This window comes from Psittacula echo (genome assembly GCF_963264785.1).
Source record: "Psittacula echo genome assembly, chromosome: 1".
Classification (NCBI taxonomy): domain Eukaryota; kingdom Metazoa; phylum Chordata; class Aves; order Psittaciformes; family Psittacidae; genus Psittacula; species Psittacula echo.
In genome coordinates, this window is record NC_137735.1 from 29,758,014 (window position 1) to 29,779,040 (window position 21,027).

A 21,027-nucleotide genomic window follows, 5' to 3' on the forward strand; every position below is an offset into this window, starting at 1 on the left:
TGACTTCAGACACTCGAGTGTAGGAGACCTCTGGCCTCCAGCATGACATGGACCACCTATAGTCCCTGTATCATTGCTACCAGCTCTGTGCAGATGTCTCAGATATTCTGGGACATCTCAGCTATCATTAGATGCCTAAATTTAGGCTCTTGCATGACATTGCAGGAGTTACCCCGCAGAGGTTATGTGCTCTGTTCCAGCATCCTCATGTAGTCCATAATCATGCATCTGCTTGCACTCCCTGGGTGCTACCTATGATGGGAGCAGGCATACGTGTCTTCCCAGCTGCCAAAACAAGTGCACTAGCAAGCAAAACATCCACACCCATGAATGATACTTTGCTCAGCTCCCGTGAAAAAATTACAGGATAGAAAGCAAGGCAGACTCCGTTTGCATGCCTGCCTTAAGGCTGAATGCCGCAAGGATGTCCCTAGGCATAGCCAGTGCTGTGCTTCTGTGCATAGCTGAGCATCCTGCCCTCCGGAAATCTCATTACTGACAGCATCATTAACGTTAACTGGGCACATCTCTGAGGAGGGCTGCGTGTGCACATGCATTGATCAGGCATCTTTCTTAATGTTCAAGATTATGCCAGGAAACAACCTTGCCTGGCCGTCACACGTGGATTAGAAGAAACGAGGGGAAATGGAAGGGATGGAAAGTTTCCTGTGCTGCAGCAGTGTCATCTGCCTGGGACATGTAGCTTCATAAAAAAATTATCCTACTGAAACTCCCAAATGTTTCCAGTTGTAACATATGAAAGACGACATTCATATCATGGCCTGAGAGGAGGAAATGGCACACTTGTGCTGAATACTGTGGGATAGGTTTTACAGCAAAGGTTACATCTGCACAAGCTTCAGCACTGTAGATAGAAAAGCCATGCTCTCACACACCAGCAGCTTCAGCAAGTACACACCTGGGAGGGAGGGGAAGGGAGAACATAATCTCCTGTAAAACCAGAACCGTAAGCAATACAACAGAAACACATTAAGGAGGATTGTAAAGAAACAATGAGCAAATAATTCACTTGTATTCCTAATAAAAAACAAACAAACAAAAATCCTACAGAAAAAATGAGTCTGACCCAGGCTAAAACAACTGGGGAACCTGCGTTATGATGAATAATATTGATTTGTGATTCTAACAGATTTTAGGGTAGTCAGGGATATAAAAGACAAAGAGTGTGACTACTAACAGACTTCAAGCTGAAATGATAATCTGCTGTATGTCGCTATTTAATCAGCTATATGTTTCATGATATCCCGTTTTGAAGGTTCGACTGGGGTTTTGATCCTTTCATGCTGTAGGCTTCTATCTCCTCTCACAATGTGCATCTTACAGCAGCGTACTCCCTCCAGATGGAAAGTTAGATGTGCAGCTCCTCTTTACAGCTAATGCACCTTTGAAAGGATGGTGGAGTTGGAATTGGAGGTTTTTACTGCAATTATTAGCAGGAGCCTCCAGATTACAGTTTCTTTTTGCACAGACATGCATGGTACCTCCTCCTCTCTTTCTCTTAAGTCCTTTCAACACACCATGACTAAGCAGTCACTCACCACAGAGGTGGACTGAGTTTCTGATGGTATTAAAGAGGTTTCTCTCAGGGATTAAGAGAAAACAGACAAATGAGGACAAGATGGTGGAATTGCTGGATTTTGAAGGGGTATTTCTAGGTTGGGGTTTTTTTTGGTTGGTTGGTTTTTTTGTTTTGGCTTGGGTTTGTTGGGGTTTTTTATGTTTGTTTGTTTTCTGCTTTGTTTTGTGTTCTGACAGAAAACCTCCAGTTTGTTCCACTTTCATACAGGGCCTGCCCAATATTTCATAGTGATCACAACAGGATTTGAATTAGCTCTTGGCCAAAACTATATCCTCTGTATACTCATTAACTGAAAGATCTGCATGTCAGATTTTTACAGTGCTTTCTTCTTAATAGAAGCAGAAAAACTCTGCTCAACCACCCATTGGAAAGAGGTCCCTTTTCCTACTCCAGGAGCTTCTGAGGGTTCCCAAAACCCAAGTTTGCATCCTCGAATGCTTATTTAGTCACACCTGGGGCAGGTGTGGTATTATCACAAGCCTGCCAGTGGTTTGTCGACAGGGGTTGGAAGTATCAGTCTGGAGTTACTAATACATTCTAACTAATAAATTCGGAACTGAGTGCAGCTATTCCTGCTCCCATTTCCCTTGCTGTTCTCCACCTTTCCACTTGCTGAACTGAAGCTTCTCCATGCAATTTGAACCAACAAGTACTTTCAGTTGATACTAACAGATGCCTGACAGGAGTCTGCAGCGTTACTTATGCCCAAAGTGTATAATTTCAAAACCGTCTCACCATACTCTAACTTCGTTCCTCTACCAGAGTACACTCGGACTCCTAAATGGAAAGAGGGGCTGTTTTAAGGATGTAGCTTTTGCTTAAGTATTGTCTTTCCCTGTATTGCAAACTGGCAATGCTCTTGGAAATCTTTGCTGAGAGGGTATCCTATAGCAATTAAGGTGTCTCAATGGAGCTATATAAAACACTTGAGGAAAATGAAGTAAAAATTGCTAAAGGCTGAAATATTAATCCTCCATCATCTGCTACACAGGATATATGCTATTTTACTGTTTCAATGCCCATAATCTCTCTATGTACAGCAGTTTAAAGCTCTGTTCTGTTTTAAAATAGGTAAAGTTTTTTTCACACTCCATTTACTGGCCAGCTGGAACTGCAATGCCTGTTCCTGCTCATTTATGAGAGTTAAGAGGAGAAGGTGGTGGGCAGCACCCCAGTTTAACTTCTCCATGAAAAAATGTTGATAGGAAACAAGGGGAAAACCAGCTGTAAAGGTCTTCCTTAAAAGACAAGAAAGATCTTATGGAGAACTGCTCCCTTTAACTTCATCTCACAAATAGCCTTCTCAAGACCAAAGTAACTCATTCAGAAAGGATCTCAGAGATCAATCAGAACACTCTCCATGGCCTTGCAGTGTCATTCTCACTACAGGTGGGAAGCTACAGCAGAGCTGAAGACTCAAAACCCAGGCTAAAATAACATTAGAATGCAATTGTAGGATAAAGCACAACAATCGTGGAAAAGGAAAGTGCGTAACAGCAGAAAACAAATTACAGCTAATTGAAACATCATTTTAGAAACTATTGTGGCTCACATATTAAAAACACAACAAAGTATTCTTGCTCTTTCTTAAAGGAGTGGGGTTTTTGCTTTCATTTTTAAAGGGCACACTTGATACTCTATCCACTTTTAAGTGTGTAGTGTTATTTTTTCCTTTGGTTCATTTAATCTTACTTCGACCACTATATTTCATTCACTTCTTCATAGAGTGCTAGTTCAATGTCAACAAGAGGTAAGTCAAGTGGAGATTAAGTATTTCCGCCATTTTATCATTAGTATTGCCATAATCCCATTTAAAGTAGTCCCTCTGTGTGTCTCTAAAAATAAAAAACCCAAACAGGTTTCTAACTCAAGTACTAACCCAACTTGCCAGACACTCTTTGTCTGCTATTGCGATTGCTATAACCCTCTTTCTGGGTTAATTTTTTGCCCTTCTCTCTCTCATTATGGGAAGATCTGTTCTATTTTTTAAGTGTGTAACAACCTCTTTTAAATAAACAAAGATTCCCTTTAGGTCTTTTCCAGCTTACACTGCAATCAGCATGGCTGCAGCTGAAGGAAGAGGTCCCACTCTCTTGGCTTGGTCCTAGATTTGCAGAAACAGGACCTCTGTCCAGTATTACTTCAACAGAGAAGATACCTTCCCATGGAAGGAAAGAATCAGCAGCAACCCTGTTGTTCTTTTGCTCTTCCCGTCAGTGGAACTTCAGCCTTTTCTTGGTTGAACCAGAGCCAGAGGCTCTGCTCCCCACTGCTCACTGCCTGTTGAGATGGGGGGAATATCTCCAGCTTAGCAGATTGCATTCATGCAGAAGTAGGTACATGAGCAAGAATTGCTGACGTATTGCTGGCTGTGAAATCTACAATGCCTCAAATTGTTCTAGATGTCTGTTTTAAATACCACAGAACAAAAATATATAAAACCAGAGCTTCCAGATGAAAAAGCTTTTGTAAAAGAGCATAAAGTCACTTTCCATTAACCTCACTGAGACAAGAAGGACAGGATTTGTCACAGTGCTCTCTCATCTGCTTTGCAGCATTGCTGAGATGGAGCACAAGCACTCAGGCAGTGATGTCTGTTACTGTCCTTTGGCTCTACAAGAGCTGCTCGTACTGCAGTTGGTGTGGGTCATGTGCAGACCTCTGAACTACCCTTGCTGACTGTAGAAGTACATCCATGCAGAATAAGAATCACAGCAGTGACCAGTATTTCCTTCATCTGTCAGGGAAAGCGCAGTTGATGAAACGTCTGGTGTTTCCACTCTTCAAAGAAAGTCTGTTAACTGAGAATCTTTTCCTCTAAGAGGTGTAAGATTTGTTTCAAACCCAGTATTTTGATTTGACTGTTCACTGCTGTCGTGAAACACAGGAAAAACCCTCTTCAGAGTACCTTGGCATGGTGACCACTGTCTTTTGAAACCAAGTTAGCACACGTTGAGAAAGAAAAGGAAAGTACTTATGGAACGTGTCCCATGAGTTAATAAAAACATAGTCATTAACAAAGATTAAAAAAATTGGGAGTTAAAGTGTGGCAGTTACAATGGGAAAGAAATGCAAAATGCTGCTCAGAGGTGGAAAACCAGAAAAATGCCCCTTAGGAGCAGAAAGAAAATTAAGAATATTTCTTTCAACTTTCTGCAGAAAAATCCCAAAATATCTGCTACTTGAGAAGCCTATAAGTCAAGAAAAGACTAGGAAGCACCCTGAAAGCAGCTGTAAATTACACATCCACCACAGTCCTGTAAGCTGGTGCAAAGCAGCCTCCTTCCCAACCCTCTGGCTCATAGATCTGCAGAGGAGGGCCCAAATGAGTCACAGTAGTATCTTTCTAATTGCATTTCAATTACTGAAAGGGAAGGCTTGAGTTTGGCCTGTGCATGTAAAACACCAGCTTTCCAGAATGTTTCCCCCACTGGATGTTGAAAATAAACAACAAAAAAGCAAAACAGGAATTTTATACCCTGCTGGTGGCATAATTGTTTCAGTTTGCCTGGTTCTGGCAAGCTCCATGGGGAGATGATATTATTAGGAAAAGAGAGGACATGACTTCTGTAAAGACACAAAAAAGGCAGCAGGGTTCTGGCAGAGGCAGAGATGCTTTGTGAGTTAAATTGGGTGGAAGCTTCAGGCTCAACAGCCAGCCCCACTACTCAAAAGGGACCTGGGTTTCAATCTAAACTCCCAGCTGTGTCACACATACAGGCGTGCTGTGGTGGGAGGCAGCCTGTGCATCTCCAATCCTAATACACTTCCAAGTCAGCCAAGCAGTGGCAAGGACCAGATGTGCAAAAACCACAGGTGGGCTGTGTATTGCACAGACCAAACAAAGGCCAGCATGGGTTTACATGAGGAAAACATCAGTTTGTTTCAGTTTGGTCATTTTATCCATGCCTCTTAGAGCAACCATTGCTTTTCTAACAAGGAAGCTCTCACTCATACATCTTTTTCCTTAGATGGGGGCAACTAGGCTGTAATTTCCCCATCCTGAAGTAGACTTTGAGGTGGCATTGTTTGGCTTTTCTTACGGAACAGTGTCTGCACAACCATCACACCTAGAAGAGACTTAAGCACACTTGTAATAAAACCTCACAGATTCTTCGGTGTCTTTGGCAACTGTACAAAGTAACTAGTAAAAGCATTGGCAAAACAGAAGGGAAATGGCAGACAGCAAGTTTTGGAGGGAACATTGGCTACAGTTTTCTAAAGTGGAATGACTTTTCCTTCTTACTGCATTTCCTGTGAGATCCTGCCCTTTAACCTAGCACTAAATCTCAATGTAGTTGCATCATTCATTTTCTCTCCCTACCTTGGCAAAACTTAGCCTAAACTGGCTTGGATAACACAATCTGAATTTATTTTGCATTGCCTAAGTTAGCTCAAGTAAAACAGAGTCATATGCAATAGTGAAAACTGTAGTAGAGCATGTTACAGGTTTTCCTGTAAGAGGGGGTTTATTCAGGGAGTCAAGAAATAGAGCTAATGCTGGTGAGGGCAGACAGAACACTGAGAAAGCATGTAATACTTGTGCACAACAACTGTGCTCTAAAAAAAAGCAGAAGTCTAGACTTGAGATCAATTTGCAAAGCCATACACAGGAGGCAGCAAGCACCATGAGTCGCTAAAGTTAGGTAAGACATGTACAGCCTTACATTATTTTGAATAGCAAAAATCAACTTGCTCCACACAAAAACCAGCAGATAACATGAACCCCCTTTTACCAAGATGAATTAAAGCATTTGGTGCAAATGGTCTGAGATGTGACCATTGCTGCCAGCATTACTCACGTTCCTCTTTCCCACTGTGCGGTGAGCAACTGGAATTCACAATTTACAACTGGCAGACTGCTTACATGTTCTCCCAATATGTTAACTGTTGTCTTGATTTGTATTGTATTTTCCTAACATCGCAGCTCCTTCACTAGGCTTTGTTGTGGGCAAGGTTATGTACATGGCAAAGCTTCCCATATGGAACCGTTTAATGGCTCTGAGATATCAATGTGATCACTGGGGTTTGCAACAGATGGGGCTTGGTTAGACAAGGAGCCAGGTACCGTGGGTGTTTTTACAATTGTTTTATGCAGCCCTCCTATCACCACTTGGAGGTAAAACATACAAGAGACGTCTTCAGGGATGGAGAGGCTGGCTATAGGGGACATTTGCCTGAAAGACAGAAGGAATGAAGGAAAGCAGAGGGTTAATGAACAATGTTTATGGGTGCATCTGAATTAGGGACCAGCCTTGTAAGAGCTACTTAGCAACTGATCCTACTGTCAATCACAGGGTGGGCATTAAATCTCCTCCAGGTTGTGACTGATCCAACCAGTCAAGCCAACAGCCAGCGCAGAGACAACAGCCTCATCTCCTTCAGTTGTTCCACCCCTACTTCCACTTTCCGCATCTGCCTCCACCCTCAGATATCAGGATATGTTATGCAACAGCATGCATATTGATGTCACTGTGTGAGCAAAGAAATGTGTCTATAATCTCAGCACAAAAGCCCAGGTTGAAACATCACACTCAGAGTTACAGCACACAGTTGTGAAAAGCAGTTGGAAATCACTGGTGGTTTGCATGTGGAGCTCAGGTTAGGTTCAGGTTTAGGCTGGGGTTATATTCCACAGAGTAAAGGTGATTTATTTGTCCTTGTTTTGGGATTTCCTTCAGGGTTTCTCCCTCTGTGAAGCAACGCAGCATGACCCACTGACCATGCGTGCTGGTTACACTTGTAATTTCCCTCTAGGGAATTGCCATCCTGGGCTTCAAAAGCATCCCCTGAGAGCAAGAGGTGGGCAGTGCTGAAAATGGGTTTCTTGAAGGTTGAATGCACCCTTCCACTTCAAATTTCCAAAGCAGGTTGCTGGGAAGTGCCAAGCATCCACTAGCCCGTCAAAGGCATATGGAGCAGGCAAAGGTCGGTATGTGCTGCATGCTTGAGAAGATGATGTGGAGGTGGGAACACCACAGCCCTCCCCAGCTTGTTTCAGAAGAAAACCTACCTTCAGCCCTTCCACAGATTCAGCTGATCTCAAACATAATGAGGCCACAGATCTCCTACTCTCAGGGTCAAGGAGCAAAGGAGAGGAGAGGGTCTGGGCAAGTAACAAAACAAAAATCAGCTGAAACAAAGAAGTGCATTTAGATGAGGAGAAGAAGAAGGAGTTGTGTAAAAGCAATGACATTTTTGATGGAACAAAAAGCATATTAGGTGAAAGCCAAGCATTGGATCCAAGGAGGAGATTTGAATCATCCCCTTGGATCTGGTCCACTCTTAATAAGACATTAACTATTCATTGAGAGAGCACACGTGTGTGCATGAATCAGTAGTCTGGCGGGTCTTCTTTTGAGAGATAGACTTCCTGAGCACCAGTCCCTCTTCTAGTAAATGTTAATTGTTTATCCAAAGTGAAACAACTTCAAGAGGAGAGGCTGAGGGCTTCCCGACTGCCTCCTCCCTGGCAAAGTACTGACAGGAGAACTGGAAAAGTTCCTTAACTGCTCAACCATTCAGTACAGAGGACACACTCACAGACCTCTTCTTCGTTTTCTTGCCAAATAGAAATATTCTGGGGTTTGGTCAGAAACCCCCCTGGAAACCAGAATCCCTCTCAGTACTGTCCGATTTGGATTTACCCTTGCATTTTTTCAGCTGCAGAGCAGCTCCGGTGCTGACCCAGGGGAAGAAGCCCTTTCCAGCCCCAGTTCTCCCTGTGGTCCCTAGCCCCTTAATTGCAATTGCACAGCACACCTGCCAGAAGATTTGTGCTCTCATTCAAACATAAGCTGACTAGATACCACACAGAGGCAAACAGATTTCTACAAGCACTGCTGAAAACAGCACCTCTAAGAGTAGCAGGGAATGTCTCCTGCAAAACAGCCAGCCACCTGGAGCCGTGACCATAAAGTCTAGGGCAGTCGCTACCCTGTTTTAATTAAATACTATTTAAAATCATCAAAGAGTAATGCCTGCTTATATGTATCAGCTGGCCACAGCCAGTACGTTTTCAAAACATGTTTATGCTTCACATCAGCTATTTTCTGCAGGCTCAATCAAAGGACAACCTACAATTGTGGGGGAAAAGAAACCACTGTCCTTGTATCTCTTTTTGTTATTAGCTGCACACTTTCAGTTGGGCACTGCCAGTCAGGAAAATTATGTTTCCCATTGCCATCGCCAGAGGGTAGGATGTTTTGTTGCTATCAATGTCTCCTATCGCCTTCCTATTTTTCATGAATCAGCCATGGACTTCAAACCACAGGCTGCTCAAGACCACTCTGCGGCAAATACTGCCAGCCTGTCATCATTTACTTTTTCTTATATCTTGAGAAAGCAGAGATTTTGCTCTATCTGCAATAGGATTGCACTGCTCATTGGTTTACACATCAAGATGCAATATGCATGCATGGAAAGAAGGATCTTCCCTAACTCATACACCTACTGAGATGCAGAAGCCCCAGCGCTGTGGTGCTCCCAAGCCAGAGGGAAGGCAGTAGAGCAGTAGGGTAAGAAGGAAACAAGGATGGCAGCCCCAGGAGCAGGAGACTTGGACCTGAGAGGCACATGCTGCTGCCAGCAGAGAGGCTTTGCTTCCAGAGCATAAGGTGGTATCCCAGCCCTTCCAGTTTCTACTGCAGAGATCCCTTCTTTCCTCCTGGTGCTAGGACAAGGAGAGAGCTAACACACCGAGCACACCTAGCAAATTCCTCTGCACTGGGACATTCCCAGTTCCTTTGCAACTCATAAATTTATATACAGAACTCAAAGGGGCAAAATTGCACTGACAGGGTAAGAATTTGAGGATCACAAGTTCATAGGAACAGGCACTGGTAATGAAACCATGCAGATTACTTGCAGACCAAGATGAAAAGCACCAGATGGATTGGTTTCCTGTTGTATTGGAGCTCTTTCCTCCATGCTGTGCAGTGCCAATGTATTCTGGGTGCTTTGCATTCCTTTTCAATTCAGAAAATTCAACTTTGTGAATCATCCAAGTGGATGGATGAGCTAGATCAGATACAGGACATGCTTTGCTAAGATAATCAAGAAGTTAGTAAAAAGAAGCTTACACCAAGCCCTAGGAATTGCCTGGCACATCTTTGCTAGATGGAAAGCAGCAGCAACTTCCACATGAATAATCCTCATATCAGAAGGCCTGCCATTAGTCCTGAGCAAATAAAATCCAGGCAGCAATGGCACTGAAGATGTTTCGACAGACTTGAGTATCTTGAGGGTTCATCTATTCCTAGAAAACAATTTTCATTCCTTTAGTTATTGCTTTTTATGGGAAAGGCAGATGTGCTTAAAAGAAGGAGAAGCTCTTTAAGTCTTGCTAAACATGAACAGGCGCAAACTAGCTCCAATTTGGAGAAGAATCATAGAACCACAGAATGGCTGAGGTTCTAAGGGCCTCTGGAGGTCATCTGATCCAACCCCCTGCTCAAGTAGGGACACCTAGAGCTGATTGCCCAAGACCATATGCAGATGGCTTTTGAGTATCTCGAAGGACGGAGACTCCACAATCTCTGGACAATTTGTGCCAGTGTTCACTCACCCTTTCTCTAGCAAAAAAAGTGTTCCCTGGTGTTCAGGAACATGCTGCTGAGGTTTATTGCGACCTAAAAATGAAAGCGCTAAAAGCAATCTACCATAATAAATTTCCCTGAATTTCAAAGCTAGTCTTGAACATTTGCCAGAGTTGCCTAAAAGACACAGGTCTGACAACAACATGAAGTACAGGCTGGGCCAATTCTTTGGCTGTATCTACTATAAACGGATCCTACCCACCACAAAAGCATAAGAATGAGAACAGAAATTATATCCACACTCCAAATATGCATTAATATACACATGGTGCATTATCATATATATACAAACACATATTTTAGATAGGATTATGTGTACATTGGGTACATACCTGTTGACATGTACCTTTCCCCACCTTTCTCTGTTCATTGAAAACAAAAGCAGTTCCGTTCTCCAAAGCAAGAAACCTCTCAGAGGCAATGGAGCAGACTTAGCAGTCTGGCTCTCAGATACTTGAGAGAAATTATACATAAACTACACAAAAAAAATCTCCTAATTGTTATGAGAAAGAAGAATATTTGCAATTAAACAATATATCACACTGTTGTAAAAGCAAGAACATCTTAAACACCGTATCAAAGCACATCTGATTTATCTATGGCATCCCAGGAAACCTGCAATTGTTGTGCAGAGAAATTAAAAAATCCAGGTTCCTTGGAAGCAAACTGCTAAAATCATTAAATCTTCCTAGAATAACACCACATTCCCTCATGCTGTAGCTAGACCTGTCAACAACAGGAGCCCTGAGGAATCCCCCATGTTTGCTGGTTACCATTCTCATTCTTGGGGTCCTTACTTCAAGTTGTGATTTTCACCTCCTGGGCAGAGCACAGCTGTCTATAACTTCCTTTAGAGCCTACAAGGACTGTTCGTGAAATGACCCCACACATGCAGAGGGGAAAATCTGCCACTGGTCTATTTGAGAGGGCTACGTTAAATATCTCAGGCTCTCCATGGGACATGGGCATCCTTTGCTGCCTCCTTCTTCTCCCCTTGGGAGATGTCCATTTCTTCTCTTCCTCAGTGTGCACTCTTGCCTCTTCTAGCCTACTTTGCCCTTATTTATTGTCACTGCACACGTAGCCTGCATATCCTTTTCTTCTCTTCCCTCTCATCCATAGCCACTCCATCACCTCCCTTTCAGAAGAGCAGCTCTGTTTGGAGGGAATGGAGTAGGACCAGCAAACTACTCTTATGTTGCAGAACATACTTACAGCATGGGCAGAGATGCCAAGAAAAAAAGCTGAATAACGAGACAACGTACCAAAGCAAGGCATTTGTGAGCTCTACGTCAGCACAATATGTTTACTGCAAGGACTGACCTAGCATCTATACCTCTACTTGCAGAACTATTTCAACACACTGGGATGACTGAGTTCTTGTCTCCTTGCAACGGAATGTTTGTCTTTCAGTCATTAAGAAATCTGTGCAAAATATTAATTCGTGTAATAAAAATTTAATTACTTGAATTAATGAAGTTAAATTGAAATATAATTTAATTTAATCACATTTAAATTAAAATAGAAGTTTGTTTTAATCAAGAAAAATGTCTCTTAATATTTTCAAATGCTGTCTTTATTATTTTATAGCACTTGCAGAAACACTGACAGCTGTAAGACTTTCTCTGAGATCATGTTAACCGACTGTTAACTGTAAACAAGACAAAGGAAAGCACTTAATAGTTTTAGTTATATTTAAATTTTGCTAGAAGAATAACTTGGACAGAAATCTAACCTTCTGGGTTTTAACAAAAAACCTTATTCCAACCTCTGCAACTGGATCTATAGCACTGTCACTATAAATGTTCAAATCATAGAACCATTTAGGTTTGAAAAGACATTTAGAAATCATTGAGTCTAACTGTTAACACAGCCCTGCCAAGTCCATCACTAAACCATGTCCCTAAGCACCACATCTACATGTCTTTTAAACACCTCCAGGTATGGTGTTGTCTGCAAAGTTACCGAGGATGCACTCAATCCCTTCATCCAGATCATTGGTAAAGATATTAAGTAGAACTTGCCCCAATACTGAGCCCTTGGGAACACCACTTGTGCCTGACTGCCAGCTGGATTTAACTCCATTCACCACAACTCTTTGGGCCCAGCCGTTCAGCCAGTTTTTAACTCAGTGAAGAGTACACCCATCCAAACCATGAGCTGCAGGTTTCTCTGGGAGAATGCTGTGGGAATTGGTGTCAAAGGGTTTACTAAAGTCTACATATACAACATCCACTGCCTTTTCTTCATCCATTAAGCAGGTTACCTTGTCATAGAAGTAGATCAGGTTAGTCAAGCAGAACCTGCCTTTCATAAACCCATGCTGACTGGGACTTATCACCTGTTGTCCTGTACATGTTCTGATGGAGGGTGGTGAGGCCTACTTATAGGATGACTTGCTTATTTCTCCCAGGGCTGGTATTAGACATACACAAGCAAAGCATCATTGGGTTTTTTGCACACCTAGAAGACTAGCACATTGCTCTCCCTGCATGGCTTGGCTCAGCTCTGCTCAGGAGAGAGCAGCTCCTTTCACTTTCAGATATCTTTACCCAAAATTCCCCAAGCACACAAAGAACTAACAACTAACCTGCAAAAAAACAGGAGGAAAAGGGAATAGTTTCCATGAAGCTTTAGCAGGATCTACAGTTGCAGCTGGCAAAGACTTTTGTTAATGAGAAACAGCATAGGGAACTGATTAAACAAGTAAATTAAGTATTTTCTACACCTTGTATATATGCAAGTCTCTTACCCTCAGGCATGCTGTCAGTGAATGTAACTGCAGCTCTGCCATGACAACCCTACATTCAATACCACCTTTGTCAGGGGAAAAACGTTAGTGTTTTCAGGCAAACTGTAATAGCAGAACACTGCTTACAAGCCCTAAGTCTAATTATTGCCAAAACAGCATTTGAAGATTTAGCTGTAGTTTGCACATGCTTGTTGTCTGGCCATTAGCAAGTATTTAAATAGAATTAATTGGCTACTTGCAAGGTCATTTCAATAACTTTTGCAACAAAGCCTGGGGAGTTCTTGCACATGCAGGCTAAATGGCACACACAGATCAGCCTGCCAGCAGCGAAGTGTGCAACACCCAGCCTCAGTGATGGAGCCATTCGGTCAGCTCCTCAGACTACTGATCCCTTTTGTCTATGCAGGAGCACATATAAGCAGTCCCTTTCTATATTCATCCTAATAAAATTTTTTTTAGGGCTCAAACTGGGAGCCCTAAATGAGAAATGGCAACAGAACAGCAAGGTGGAAGAAGGCTGGAGAGACAGGTATTGAATTTTTGCTGACACCATTTTTCTCCACCAAAATGATGCATATTTGCATCATTGCACCTTTGAAGGGAGCCATTAAGTTCAGTGACACAGCCATGCCCTATGAGATTGCTTTTTAAAACATTCAAATATTCCTAGTCTAAAGATAGCATTTCTCTCAGATGCATGATTCTTTGTCAGAAAGGAATTTAAACTCTGTTTTTCCTTCATAGATAAGACTGCATTAAACAATTCAACCAACACCATAAATTATACACTTAGCAATCTATTGTGCTTGAGTGGGTCCTAAATTATGTGCCAATTAGTAGCTTGATTGGGTAGTTTGCATAATTAACACGTTCTAAATCCTATCTTTATTCACAAAGTTGCAACAAAATGCAGACCAAGAATTACTTAATGAAGATCATGAGCTTCTCAAATGTATCTATTAAACTGCTTACAGAAAAATCACAAAAAACTGGCAGGGGAAAAAAATCAGAGAAAAAAATACAGGAATAGGCATACTACTCCTAGAAATGTTCACATAGTTCTAATAATAATACAGCAAAATAAAAGAAGACATGACATATTCAAGCATTTATGAACTACAGTACTGTATGTTTGCCCAAGGAGGCAAATTGCAGCTTGTAATAGCTGAGTCAAAATGGATAATGAGAGTTATGGCATATTGCCAATTAAAAGTAAGAAAAGAAAGCCATACTTTGCAATGAAATTCTACATTATTTTTTTTCAGAACTAGTACATGCACGAGGGTTTTGATAATGGAACTTTGTCATGTTACCTTTGGTAGCGGTACATTAGAAGTTGTGTACTAGGGAAATACTAACTGTACCTGTAATAGGTTCTGAAGTAGCCATTACTAATAAGAAAAGAGATGATGGGATTACTGGGACAATGTCAACACATTGCTGTGGAGAGGCTAAATGAAACATCAGAAATTATTTAAAGACGAAAATGTTCCCTCACTGCATTCATCTGTGACTATAGTCAGAGACTATATTCAGAGATTTTATTTATTCCTGAAGGCAATAGTTGAACTGCAAGAGACACCAAGACAGCACAGTAGATGCAATGAAGATCTATTAAATCATGTAGCACACAGGGAAAACAAACAGGAGATGATTATTCCCTTTTCCTCAGCACAGAGGAAATAGGCAGAAATCAATCAGGTTATCAAGAAGCAGGCTTAAAACCAACAAAAGAAAATATGTTTCCAACCTCTGCGAAAGCTCCAAAACATGCCTTAATCAAAAAATTAACTGATCAGAGCCACATAGCACTAATCTTCTATAAATCTTAAACATAATAACTTATATTTAACTTGTCATTCTGGATTTCCAAACCTGGCAAGGTTCTTGAAGGTGCCTTCAGGCACTCTATGCACTTCTTTAATCACTTCCGATAGCTTTTGTTGCTGTCCTTTTCTGAATATAGGATACCTGGCTATATGTAGAGCTATAGTGCAGCTATTAACTCTGGGGTAGACACAGCTATAAATAATGCTCTTAGCAGCAGAACTTACCCTGGTTTGCAGAAGGAAAAGAAGCCAAATTAGGAAGGACGTTGGAGCTGCATCTCCAGTAGAGCACTTCTTCACATAACAATGCTAGTGAACGAGTTTTATAGGCTAGGTTTAGTTTATTTTTCCATGGTCATGGTGATGTAAGAAAGCTACAAATTAATGTGTGCTTGGCAGCTAGACATTCAGAGACCTACGAGCCTGTCCTTGGCTTAACAGTGTTCACCCAAAATAAGAACAGAAACAGCATTATATATTTCTAATTGGTCACAACCAACGTTGCACATGTGGAATTCAACATTCCCAAACTATTTGATCAGACTTTAAAAAGAGCTTGAGCTGAAATAAAAATCCATTGAGTCCATTTGTTCTGCAGAAAGAGGCAGTGAATTATCTGAATTAATGTTGCCATTGTGAGTTCTTTACTGAAGTCCTTTGAATAAGTAAAGCCACTAAACTAGTTCTCAAAACCATGGACATTGTCACATAGAAATCAAAAATTAAAAGTTCTATGACCAAACCCTGTACTCATATACTGTCATAACAGTCTGTTTCTGTCTGTGGCCTCCCAGTGTACCTGGAGGTTTGCACATGCATACACGAGAGAAGTGACTGAGCTTGAGCTTGCATGTGTGCCTGTTCTCCAGGCAGCTTGCATCAAAACAGGTGACTTTCTTCACAGGATTAATTGAAAGGAAAGAAAACAAGCCCTTCTCGAGACTATTTATGAAGTTCTTCTTTTAAAATATCTAATTTTGTTATTTACTTAAACAGCTTTTAAGACGACATTGCCTTATCTGAAAGAGCTTGGTAATGAAAGGAAGAAAACCCAGTCCTTTCCACTAACTCCTTCCATCAACTGCAAACAGATTCCAGCTTATCTCTTCAATGGATTCCACATTTGGGTGGTTTTTAAAAACAGACACAGCACCAAAACTCAAAAATCAATGTACCAATTTAAAAGTACCTCAGAAGCAAGGTAAGTGGCCCTTAAGTGCTAAACACTGCCATGCACCATACGGCGTGGTGGTTTAAGCTTGCACAGAGCATTCACACAGCATCTGTTAATCTCAGGAGTGCAATATCAAGGCAAAGTTGGCTGAGTGATGCCAGATACAATAAGTAAGGCAGCAAACAGCCAGAGGCCTTGTCACAGGCATGCCCAGCAGCAGCAGTCATGTCCTAGTTTCTTTCTTTCAGCCTTCTCAGTTCTACAAGTTTTCACATTTCATAGGCTAGAAGAAAGCAAATATCATTGCAGACCCTTGTGCACCCGAGCACTGTACCAGCAATCCTTTGGGATGCCAGAGAACAGGACCTGGTCTCTGAAGGAGAAGGGAAGCTTGAGCTGCTTTTAGATAAACTAGAGTCAAGAAGGAAAAATATAATATATATAATTTTCTTTTATGCTGGGTTTTCTTTTTAAAATCTTTTATATCTAAAAGAAGATCTTCCCTCCTTCCTCCTTACACAGCAGGAAGGAAAGTACTGACAATACAATTTCTGTACAGAAAAGGAAAAAAATGCTGTAATGACATTTTATTTAGGGTGAGTAAGGGTGATAGCCCACATACCAGGCACCACAGTATAAGACACCACCACATGTACTAGACAGCAATGGTAAATACAGTAATGGTGAACTGGAAACACTCCAGTGCCTCCTACAGATGTCACTTAAACATCTCTTTCCCAAATGTGAGCTCCTGACCTGGTCTAGCCCTTACTCAGGGCTTTTCTCCTGAGGTCAGTGGGTTTCACCCACTTACTGCCCTGAACTGAGCACATGAGAAGCAAGGATACCTTGCTGTTTGGACCATGCCAGTGTAGCTCGTTTCCTGACCTCTTCAGAAATGTAACTGTTCCCGCCAACCTTGAACAAGACTGTTTCTGCTTTCAGCACATAACAGTGAGAAGCAAAACATCCATATCTTGGGGAAAGTCTACATTTATATGGGAAGCAGGAGACTTTGGCTGGCGGCTAGAACTATCAGTTTATGGAGAGTTACTTTCATAATTACTTTTGTAATTACTTAAAATGAGCACCAGAAAACCCCCATGGCAAACTGCTGAATGATTGCTCTATTGAGACCAATGGATACACTTTATTCCTAAACTGGTTTTCTTTTTCTGACTCCAGGTTGGATTTTTGTCCAGGATTGTGTCCTGTTTAGCAGGGTGCACTGATCCTTCCCACATTGTAGAAGCCCATGCATAGCAAAACAGCCATGCCAAGCCAGAAAGAGGCAGCTCTTCTCCAGTGCTTGTTTACATAGAGTTTGCTTATATTTTCTCCAAATTACCACTTTAAAGGATCCCCAATTGATGGGAGCTTCCTGTCTCCTTGATTTAGCTCATGGAATAACAATCTCCACATCTACCATCCCATCCCTTCCAAAAGGCCTCAGAGCAGGCTTGCCAGATACCCCAAATAAGAATTTTTCATGTTCTCTACTTTTCTTTTATAAAGGCTAATCGTCTGTCCCTTCCACTCCAGATGTCATGACTACATACCCTCTAGCCGTTCAGCAGAGATCTCAGAGCCTCAGGACTGCTCTACAGCACTCTGCTGGGGCTTCACGTGCTACTGCAACACAGCTGGGCTGAGTTTCAAAGAACGGCAGAATAAGACCAAAATAAATATCCTCCTGAGCCAGCAAAGTTATCAGGCCCAGTAAAAAACACTGTGGGTAAAACTAAAAACTGCATGAGAAAGTTAGGGGGAGATTTCTGAAGGAATTAAGGAGCCTGATGGCATAAGTAAATGCCAAGTTGGGTATTCAGAAGCTTGTTGCTTCTGTCCTCAATTTTTGGTATCTTCATGCATCTAAAAATATGGCCATCTGTCAGCTTACAGAGCTGCAAAGGAATCAGAATGAAGCTCCAGCTCTGACGAGATGACAAAGGTGGCTGCCATCAGCCTTCAAGGCTGGCCCTTCTGTTATTTTTAGCTAACACTTTGTGGCTGGTTGATATAAGCTCATAAATAAATCAGAAAGCTTTCCTAGCAGAGCATCATTAGGAGCAGGCTGCGATGCCACAGCTCTGGACTTGCCAGAACCTCCTGGGCTCTGTGAGGCAGCACAGAGGAGAGGGGCATGTTTTATTACACATGCAGGCTTAAGCCAAGGTTGAATTACCAGTGTGCTCTCCAAACAGATGTTTAACTTATCTTATAGCTATTGCTGCCACATGGGCAATTCCCAGGCAGAGTCACACAGCACGGTGCTGTCCTGCCACTTGCAGACTGTTGTAGCTAGAGCAATGTTTGCTTTTGCAACTTGCCTCGCATGTGATTTCTTCCATGAGTTAACCCAGGCTGAAGAGGTACAATATTTTTTTATATTTCAGGGATTATTTACATAGCTAAAGGAAAATAAATCTCATAAGGAGGAATCTGATTGTAAAGGGTGATATCTTTAACACATTTTCGCAGCAGTGAAATTCACGGAGCTAAACTCAGCGTAGACCAGCTGAGTTTCTGTCCCTTCATGTTTAATGATGGAGGAAAAGACCTTGTTCAGAGCTTTACGATACAAAAATGCTTTGTAATGCAAACCAGACCAACCCCATACAAATGTTCCCAACATTGTTCTTATTTCTATAGCAAACATTTAGAAGAGTGCTGCACAACAGTGTGACTTGAGAAATCTTTATTAGAATTAGACAAGAAAAAACAAACTGAAAACAACCATTAATGTCCAGGATAATTTTCAAAACCTCTTTGGCAATTTCCTCTCCCCTCCTTCTTACAAATGTGGGAACAGTTAACCTCTCAGGAAGAGCACTTTATACATTTGGAAACCTGAAGAATTCTCCTGTTAGACTCAACCCACATTAAAACAAAGATTATTTTTGTTTAATCCTTAACGAAGGATAAACAATATTTTGTGTGGCAAAATATGAAACAGACTTTTCTCCCCCCTCACTTTAGTCAGCTGAGATTTTAAATAGCTCTTAAAAACTGTCATGTAACAATCAGACGAACAGCACAGCAGTGAAAAACTAAGGAAAATCTTTCTGATTTTTACACAAAGCACACTAAGAAACCCAACCCACCAGAGATCATCCCTTACACCTCCTCTGAGGGATGAAAGGACTTTTTTACAGCTACAAGAAGTCGGTGCAGCAGTGATCATGTCAGTCAGAGTAAAACTAACCAGAAACATCTTCTCCCTTCAAGCCATCAAGGCTCCCAGCCAGGGTGAGCCCTGCTGCCCACTGCCCTGCTGGGAAAGGAGGTCTGTGAAACTCGGAGGTGGCTCGGTCAGAAACTTGTGACTCAGCTCCATTTGTCAGATTTCCTTCAGCTCAGATAATCCCCTCCCGCCTTCTCCAGCTCCCTGCCATACCCCCTCCAGACCCCTGACGCCAGGCCTGCCCAGTCAGACTTCTTCCATGTGTATGTGTCAAAACCCATCTACTTTTTTGACGGAGTGACACATACTCCATCATAATACCTTCAGGGGATAAAGCAAGCCTGCGTTCAAAGACCCCAGCTGCGACCATGAACTGACCCATCTTCCCTGCAGTAAGTGCAGCAAGAACACAGAAATACTGTGCAGCCTCCAGGTATTTTTAGAGGTGCCAAGAAAAGCAGAAGGGACCGGCATCTGCTGCTGAGAAGAAGGGATCTGGTGGCTCAGACAGCAGGTGTCTTGGCAGATTTTTGTCCAAAAGTGTGATAAAGATGTAGTGAGGTGCCTGCCATGCTCACACACACTTATACATAGTGTTGTCTTACCTGAAAAGCTTTTTAGACCCTTCAAAAGTTGAATTCTCTGCAAGGTTTGGCAAACACAGAGCTTCTCAAAATCAACCAACATCTTGCCTTGTATAGTGTTTAAAAGCGGGTTTTTTTGGTGAAGTGTTAAGTTGAACATGTTGGGTTTGTTGGGCTGATAAGGGCAAGAGAAGAGTGCAGGGAGAAAATGAAGTTTAAAAATTACAAAACCAAACAGAAAATATATAGCAAAAATTTAAAAGTGTCTTTCTCTCTCTCTGAGCTGCACAAAATGTTTCAGCCTAAGCACAGGAATAACTTCCTGTTCAGATCTCTGTGCACCTTCTTAACAACCAAAAAATGTTGCATATGGATAAAAAGATCTTTTTTGACCAACAAAAACCACAGGCAACATAATCCCAAAAGCTGGTGTTTCTCTGCTGTCCTGTATCCACATCCATACTAGTTTGTTCTTACCTGTACCGCTGTTTTATATTGGGAAGCTAAAAAACACCCAAGACCCATGATCTGGATGTAGATCAAACATCTTCACTATATGAACAAGCAAACACTCTATCCCTATTAAAATTCAGCAGGGGTGATATGTCACAGATCTTGCAGACTGCTGTGAAAGTTTACCTTCATAGAAACTGACCTCTTCTATAGCCACGGGGAAGGCTTTTCAAGAAAGCTCACTTTAATGTCCCTATTACCACTGAAAATATTTCTATGTTCCCTTGGGATGACTTTATCGCATGTTGTCCCGGAGACAAAGATCGCTGGACAAACTGGACAAATCCAGACAGCGCTAAAAGTGAGCAGTTGACGATTTATCTGCTGGGGGAAATCCAGCAAGTCCTAGATTGTTTACTAGCCCCAGACTAAGACAGCTCATCAAACTGCAGTACTTATAACCAAAGTTGAAGCTCAAACATTTAAAAATGTGTTTTGGAAACAGACTTTCTGTGTACACTGAAAATCTTGGACTGGATTCAAAAGTCGTATTTGGAACTGCCGTCTCCTAATTAAAACAATATACTCCTAAATGCTCACTTCAAATGATACCTTAAGCACATTTTGTGGATTGAATTTGTTTAGTGAATGAAGATAGGAAAATTTCCTCACAATTAATTTTCACTTATTTGAATGTCTAAACAATTTTACAGTCTTGTGTTTCCTTCAACAGCCTGATTAAACCAACCTACAAATACTAAAGTTTGGGGTACAGTTTATTCAATGTCTTCCAGATTTTTGGCTGCGTGATTCTATAAATGCTCGACTGACAATGAATGAAAGTTTCAGTGTTT